The sequence below is a fragment of the Aquarana catesbeiana genome, linkage group LG07 (genome assembly GCF_042186555.1).
Source record: "Aquarana catesbeiana isolate 2022-GZ linkage group LG07, ASM4218655v1, whole genome shotgun sequence".
Taxonomy (NCBI): Eukaryota; Metazoa; Chordata; class Amphibia; order Anura; family Ranidae; genus Aquarana; species Aquarana catesbeiana.
The window spans coordinates 100917872-100926109 of NC_133330.1; the positions used below are offsets into that span (position 1 = coordinate 100917872).

The window sequence follows — 8238 nt, forward strand, 5'->3', positions numbered from 1 at the left end:
ATGATGTGCCTGTGTTGTTCCCTGCTGTGTACCCCTTGATGTTCCCTGTGCCCCATGATGTGCCCTGCTGCGCGCCCCATGCCCTGTGATGTGCCTGTGCCCTGCTGTGTGCCTTACTGTGTGCCCCATGATTTATGTAGGTGTGGCTTTGTGGGGGCACCATGATCTTCTATTGCCCGGGGGCCCCATGAGTTGTCAGTCCACCCCTGGCTCTGTGTCTGCGCCTCCCCTTCCCATCCTGCTGCTCAAATTTGTGTTTGTTTTGAATACAATCCTATGTTTTTTAATGTAATGGCCCCATGTGACTGTGCTTTATGAAAATAATGTTGTATACACCTGGTTTACCTGATCAGCGCTGATTGACATGCCGACTCTCTCCTCTCTTGGCTGACAGATGCAGTGGGCCGGGCTGCCACTCTTCTCTCCTCCTTCCGCCAATCTGACATCAGCAGGGCACCCACTGCATCTGTTGGGCCAAGAGAGGAGAGAAGCGGCGGTTCAATGAGCGCAGATCAGCACTCTGTAAACAAGGTATATACAGCATTATTTTCATAAAGCACAGTCACAGGGGGCCATTACGTTAATAAACAGAGAGGATTATTGAAAGTTACATTGGTGGGTTAACAACCATTTTAAGGCCCTAACTAGACAGCTGCTAGTAGTACCTTATGGCCAAAGCTGGCATTATAGCAGAGGCTTAAACATTTACCTAAACCTTGCAGTCAATTGTATGTTGGCATTCAAAGAATGGACAGAGCGATCCTTCAACAGCAGATCATCCAAGTAGCCCACAGAGTGAAGAAGAGCCGGAACAGGACTTTGTAAGGTTCCCAAAGAGCAGTGGATAGGCTGAATGGCAGGGCCACAAATTGAAAATGATAGTCACCCACTACAAAACGTAAAAAGCATTGGGGGGGGGGATTGGAAATGTTTAAGTAAGCATCCTTAAAGAAAAGCCTGGAGCAACAGCATGCAATGATGTATGCAAAGGGCGCACATGACAATGGTAGCAGTGTAAGGGTTAAAGTTAATTGGTGAGTTTAGAGCCGAGGGGGAGGGAGGATCAGGGGTGGGACTAGTTAAAAGGAGTTTCTGCGCTGGGAGGGACAACAGAAAGTTTAGGAAAGTTCTCAGGTAGGTGGTGTGGCTATCATGGCTGAATTAGAGGGGCTAATGGCCCAGTTGCGGGAGGAAGCAGCGGTTAGGGGAGCCGAGTGGCTGCAGGAGACTATCGCAGCCGCACTACAGGGCTCAACTAGGCAGGCAAGTGTAGGAGAGAGAAGCGGCACTAGAGCGCGCCGCTCTCGGCCTCCTGAGCGGTTCTCGCCGGACCGCATGACGTCTGCGCAGCGGCACTCGGGTAGTCTGTCATCCAGACTCCCGGGGGGCCCTCCGGCAAAACGTGCTGCAGTGAGAGAGCGGGCCAGCGGGCGCGCGGCCCCGGCGGGACGAGAAGAGAGACGTGACTGGGATCCGGCCACAGCTAGGCCTCGGAGCGGGAGACGTACTGAGAGCGCAAGCCCCGCCCCCAGGATGACGGCGGGGAGCGCCGCCATTGCTTCAGCTGCACTGCCTGCAGGGATCCCCGGGCCTTCTATTTCCACGGCAGGGGACAGGCAGAGAGGAGAAAGAAACAGGGCTGGACTAACAGCTACCGGAGCGGAGGCTAGCAGGGCTGAGGTAGCACACACCGGTCCTGGGAAGGCAAGCCGGAAGTCCACCGGAGGTTTCGCTGCGCGGAGGAGGGGAAGGATGGCGAGCAACGGGGCAGCCGCGGTACACATCCAGGGCGGGCCTCCATCGGCTTCAGAGGAAGAGCCAGGTCGGAGCGGAAGAGAGGAGGAATCCGGATCGGAGGAGGATGCGGCCCCCCTACCCAGGAGGATGGGGCCAGAAGAGGGCAGACGGTCGGCTGATGGGTCAACACCTAGGCAGCCAGGTGAGCCACTACAGATCAATGCACTGTCTAGCTTAAATGATGCATCAGATGTTAGATCGGGGATTGTAGGTTTAGAAAACAGCATAGCGGGGTCTGGCATAGGTGCAGGAACACAGGGTTTCCTGGGGTTTTTAACGGGAATTAAGGAACTAGTGCAGAGGTTGGAGGCTGCAGAGAAGCCGGGGGAGGGCCCGAGAGCTGCATGGACACAGCAGACGGGGAAGGATTTAGGAAGGGCTGGAGGGGACCCGACAACAGCGGTTGCGGCTGTGGTCACGTCACCTGATCAGCAAGCTACGGGGAGTGGAGCTGCTCAGGGGAAGGAAAAAACAGCGCCGACAGGAGAGGCGGCGGCAAGGAAGGACATCATTAGGCTGGCGGACGCGGCTCGCTGTGAGGTGTATGTGTGCTACGAAGGGCCGTTAGGAGCGCACTTGAAACAGGAAGTGCGGGAGAAATTATGGAAGGGTGAGTATGTGGAAATATTTTCATTGCTGCCCTTGGAGAAGTTCAATCTTGATAGAGTCAAGCCGGATGACTCTAAAAAAGAAGATGAGGAAAAGAGAAGGTATAGGCTGATACCTAGGACATTCACGAATTGGTTACAAGCGTTCGCGATCATGGCAAGTGTGATAGGGGAGAAGCAGCCGGAACACTGTTCGGCGCTTTTCTGCTATCAGGATGCGATTGGGGAAGCGTATAGAGTATATGGAGGTTCGGCATGGTTGCGATACGATGAACAGTTTAGGCAAAGGAGAGCGGTTCGCCCAGAGCTACGGTGGGACCATAAGGACATCAGCCTATGGATGCGCTTGATGACGACGGCGAGGGCACAAAACCAGTTTTTTCAGGGGGGAGCCGGTGGACCGTTCACCCAGGGACATTCGGCTGGAAACAAGAAAGGGGTTTGTTGGCAGTATAACTCAGGATCCTGTAAGTTTGGCGGAACATGTAAGTATAAGCATGAGTGCTCAGGCTGCGGGGGAACACATCCATCATCCAGATGCTTTAAACAAGGAAAAGGCCGACAGGGAGAGGCTGGGAACAAAAGGGAGGACTCCGGTGATGGTGGAAAGGATGCGGCCGTTTCTCGGTAAGTATCCTGACAGAGAGGCAGCATCATTATTGGAAGAGGGCTTTGCGCGGGGTTTTAGGATTCCATGTAGTTTATCAGTGACTCCCCCGGTGCCCAAGAATTTAAAGTCTGCCCTGCAACATCCTGAAGTGGTTTCGGAGAAACTGCAGAAGGAAGTGGCATTGGGGAGGATGGTTGGCCCTTTCCCAGTAATACCCATAGTTGATTTGGTGGTGTCCCCGCTGGGCGTGGTGCCCAAAAAGGAACCCAACAAATTCAGGCTCATTCACCACTTATCCTTCCCGAAAGGGGGATCCGTGAATGACGCAATAGATCAAGATGCATGCTCAGTGACGTACACGTCCTTTGATGCTGCGGTGCGGTGGGTGAGACACTATGGGAAAGGCGCCTTGATGGCTAAGGCAGACATAGAATCAGCGTTTCGTCTGTTGCCGGTTCACCCGGATAGTTTCCGGTTGCTCGGGTGCCACTGGAACGGCGGTTTTTATGTCGATCAATGCTTACCCATGGGTTGTTCAGTGTCGTGCGCGATATTTGAACAATTCAGTTCCTTCGTGGAATGGGTGGTAAGGGATGTATCCGGGGTGAATTCGATAATTCACTACTTGGATGACTTTCTATGCATAGGCCCGGCCTCTTCTAGAGTATGCGCGGTGTTGCTGGCTTCATTGCAGCATATAGCGGGCAGATTCGGCATTCCACTGGCGGCCGAAAAAACGGAGGGACCCTGCGCGGTCATCACGTTTTTGGGTATCGTGCTAGATTCGGATGCAATGGAATGCAGATTGCCTGCTGACAAATTGGAGGATTTGAAAAAAGAAGTGGCAGGGCTGATAGGAATTAAAAAGGTACAACTGCGTAGGTTGCAATCGGTGTTGGGCAAGCTGAACTTTGCTTGCCGCATACTTCCGATGGGGAGAGTGTTCAGTCGCCGGCTGGCAGCCAGCACGAGCGGGATAAAATCGCCTAAACATTTCGTGAGATTGAGGAAAACGCACAGGGAGGACCTGAAGGTATGGCATACCTTCCTGGAATCCTTTAATGGCAGGGCAATGTGGATGTCAGGACCAGTCAGTAACTTTGACTTGGAATTGTTCACCGACGCCGCAGGATCAACAGGTTTTGGTGCTTTTTTCCGGGGAAAATGGAGCGCGGGTCCGTGGCCACAAGCTTGGATAGAAGAGGGCTTCACGAAGAACTTGGTTCTACTGGAATTGTTTCCAGTAGTTCTGGCAGTGGAACTATGGAGTGCATCATTCAGGGATCTGAAAGTGCGCTTTCATGGGGATAACATGGGGGTGGTGCAAGTGATAAACAGGGTCACGGCGTCATCTCCGCCGGTGATCAGACTGCTGCAGCATTTAATCCTAAGATGTCTACAACTGAATGTTTTCATTCATGCTGTGCATTTGCCGGGGGTGGAAAACGTTATTGCTGATGCGCTGTCTCGCTTCCAGTGGGACAGGTTCCGGGAGTTGGCGCCGGACGCGGAGCAACAAGGGATACCTTGTCCAGACTGGCTGTGGGAGATTGCGCTGGCATCATAGAGGGATGGATTAAGCGGTCGGTAAGTGAGAATACATGGGCCTCATACAATAGGGTATGGCAGGAATGGATATCATTTGTACAAGCTTTGGGGGAGGATCCGGTAGGCCAAGGAGTAAGTTCTCTATTGCTGTATTATGTGGTCCAGAAATTGGACGAGGGCGTGTCCGTGTCAAGGATGAATACGCAGTTGGCCGGTTTGGCTTTCCTTTTCAAACTACAAGGGCAGCCCGACGTCACCAAGGAATTTTGGGTACGACAAGCGTTGAAGGGTTACAGGAGGGCGGTGGTTAAGCGTGATTCGAGGAGACCGGTAACTTTTGAGATATTGAGGGGTATTGTGGATAAGTTGGGGGTGGTTTGCTCATCTGAATACGAGGTCGTTTTGTTTAAGGTTGCTTTCGCGTTGGCATTTTTTGGAGCGTTTAGGATAGGGGAGCTAGTTAGTCCTTCCAAAAAAGTGCAAGGGGGAATTAGGTTACAGGAGGTGCAACTTGATGAGGAGGGGGTATCGATATTTTTGAGGAAGTCGAAGACGGATCAGGGGGGGAAGAGGCAGGATGGTGCGAATTTATCCTATTCATGGTTCCCCCCAGTGCCCGGTGGGCACGGTCCGGGAATTCTTGAAGGTTAGGCCGGATTTTCAAGGCCCCTTACTAGTGCATCAAAAGGGTACTTGGTTGTCACGTTTCCAGTTTGTAGCTGTGTTTAAAAAATGTTTACAGGGGCTGGGGCTGGAGGAGAAGGATTTTTCATCCCACTCATTTAGGATTGGAGCCGCGACGGAAGCGGCCAGGCTGGGGTTGGATGTGGAGGTGATAAAAAGGATCGGACGGTGGGAATCGAACAGATTCCAATCTTATGTTAGGCCACAACTGGCAATAAAATTATAAGGGACAGGGTTGCTTTCTGTTGGTTTATGTGGGGCATACATTTAGTTATCTGATTAGGACAAGTATTATAGTTGGTATAGTCAATGTTGAGAATAGTGTTTTGTTTTCTTCTAATTTCAGGTGCAGCACCGAGAATGGTCTGGATTATGGGCCATTCTTATGTATGTTGGGGGGCTCGGAGGGGAGACGCTAGGCCTGAGGGTAGGCAACTAAGTTTTGACAGACGGGAAGTGTATATAAAGTGGTTTGGGATACCGGGGATGTTGTGGGGAAGGTTGGTTCAAGAGGTACAGCGATACGCAAACAGAGAGGGTCCTCCAGATGTCCTGGTGATACATGTTGGCGGGAACGATTTGGGCATTCGCTCAATGATAGACATCGTGCGGGATATCAAATTTGATATTTGGCGATTGATGAAGGAGTTCCCGCAGATGATCATTATTTGGTCGGACATGGTTGCCAGGATGTCTTGGAGAATGGCTAGGTCAGTGGAGGGGGTGAACAGAGCCAGGAAGAAGATCAACAGGGAAATCAGTAAGTTTGTGGTCAGTAATGGGGGGTTAACTGTTCGGCATAATGAATTGGAATTCGAAACATGGCGGTATCTGAGACGTGATGGGGTGCACCTCAATGATGTGGGTACAGATTTGTGGGCGTTAGGCTTGCAAGATGCCATTCAGCGTGCTATTCGGGTGTGGAGGGGCACCCAAGAGTAAGGTGTTACTATTGGGATGCTGTGGCGGGCGTTGGTCTGGGCAAAGGAAGGAAGATGGCAAAAAGTAAGAGTGGGGATCCAGCGCTGATATGGGTCCGGAGGTTTTTTGGTTCCCGGTTAACGGAGGTTAGCCGGGAAGTGATAATGGGGCACTGCGGTCACGGCAGTCTCTGAGCCAGCTTGTCGGCTTGAGGCCTATTGGAGATTTTGGATTAGGGCTGCAGTGCTATAGTTGTTATCGCCATCAGTTTGTTTTTGCTAAGCGATTGCTCAGACCAACGCTCTTTTGGATAACAGGTTGTATAACAGATGTTTTTGGTTATTGTTTTTCTATGACAGAATTTATTATTTTATATTTTATATTTTTGATATGTTAAAATAAAGTAGGCTGCTACGGCCTTTTTTATTACTCCAAAAGCTGGTGTGGTCTTATTTATTTGGAGTAAGAGTATAAGGGTTGATATAGTTAATATACATCTGTTATCCAATAGTCAAGAAAAGCCTGGAGCAACAGCATGCAATGATGTATGCAAAGGGCGCACATGACAATGGTAGCAGTGTAAGGGTTAAAGTTAATTGGTGAGTTTAGAGCCGAGGGGGAGGGAGGATCAGGGGTGGGACTAGTTAAAAGGAGTTTCTGCGCTGGGAGGGACAACAGAAAGTTTAGGAAAGTTCCCGCCCACCCTCCCTAATAAATAAAAAAATGTTAGCGTAGAAGGGTATGGTGTTTTTCTTTTGTTCACAGGTGAAAAGGAGAAGATGTCGTGGCAGTGGCGGGCGTTGGTCTGGGCAAAGGAAGGAAGATGGCAAAAAGTAAGAGTGGGGATCCAGCGCTGATATGGGTCCGGAGGTTTTTTGGTTCCCGGTTAACGGAGGTTAGCCGGGAAGTGATAATGGGGCACTGCGGTCACGGCAGTCTCTGAGCCAGCTTGTCGGCTTGAGGCCTATTGGAGATTTTGGATTAGGGCTGCAGTGCTATAGTTGTTATCGCCATCAGTTTGTTTTTGCTAAGCGATTGCTCAGACCAACGCTCTTTTGGATAACAGGTTGTATAACAGATGTTTTTGGTTATTGTTTTTCTATGACAGAATTTATTATTTTATATTTTATATTTTTGATATGTTAAAATAAAGTAGGCTGCTACGGCCTTTTTTATTACTCCAAAAGCTGGTGTGGTCTTATTTATTTGGAGTAAGAGTATAAGGGTTGATATAGTTAATATACATCTGTTATCCAATAGTCATGTCTACTGGATGCAATCACCACTCCACTCTATTCAAAACTAAAAGAAAAGTTTTGCCTTTATTTATACTTCAACCAATGATGATAAACAATTGCACTCTCAACTGGCTTTGCAATGAGTCATGTATTGGGACATAATGGGGAATAAGTATTACATTGGTAGAGTTGTCCTAAAAAACTGAATTTACACATCATCACTTCCATAATGAGTCTTTGTAGCCTGTTAGACCTGATGCTTAAATCAGGCATTCACTTCCTTAGTCCTGCCTCCCCCCACCCTTTTACACAATCTCAATCGATTATATATCAGTATATCAATCTACTTTGAAACAACCCTTTACTCGCTCTTTAAAACTCCAGTATGTCACTACAGGACACAACGGTGACATAGGGGTCAGGGGAGGCAGCCATAGCTGAGGTGAGGGACCCAGATATTCATCACCCCCAGAAGTGTCAAATGCTAAAGAGAATGTGGAGGTGGAGGAAAGGTAGAAGACACTGAAACTGAGGGAAGGTAGGAGACACGGTCAGCTAGAGAGGCCAATATAGGAGCTTTCCTATTGCAGGATAATTCAGATTTTTTTAGCCTAACAGGGTCATTTTAAAAGACTCTGAAACCGGGCAGGTTACCAGAGGAGCAGAAATGAAGTGCATGCTTTCTGGTGGGAGGAAAAGGGCTCTGCTGTTCTACTCCATAATGAACTAGTAAAGGAGCAGATTTTCCATCTACTCATCCACAGAGTTTACATGTCAGTACACAAAAGGTAGGGAGATCTGTTACCCTGAGTTATGTTTTTGTTTCCTTTTA

The 8238-nt window shown here is 49.5% G+C and overlaps 1 pseudogene; it reads left to right on the top strand.

Moving 5' to 3' along the window:
* The first annotated feature begins 1752 nt into the window (after nt 1-1752).
* Nucleotides 1753-5473, top strand: LOC141102889 (integrase/recombinase xerD homolog; annotated as a pseudogene).
* The last annotated feature ends 2765 nt before the right edge of the window (nt 5474-8238 follow it).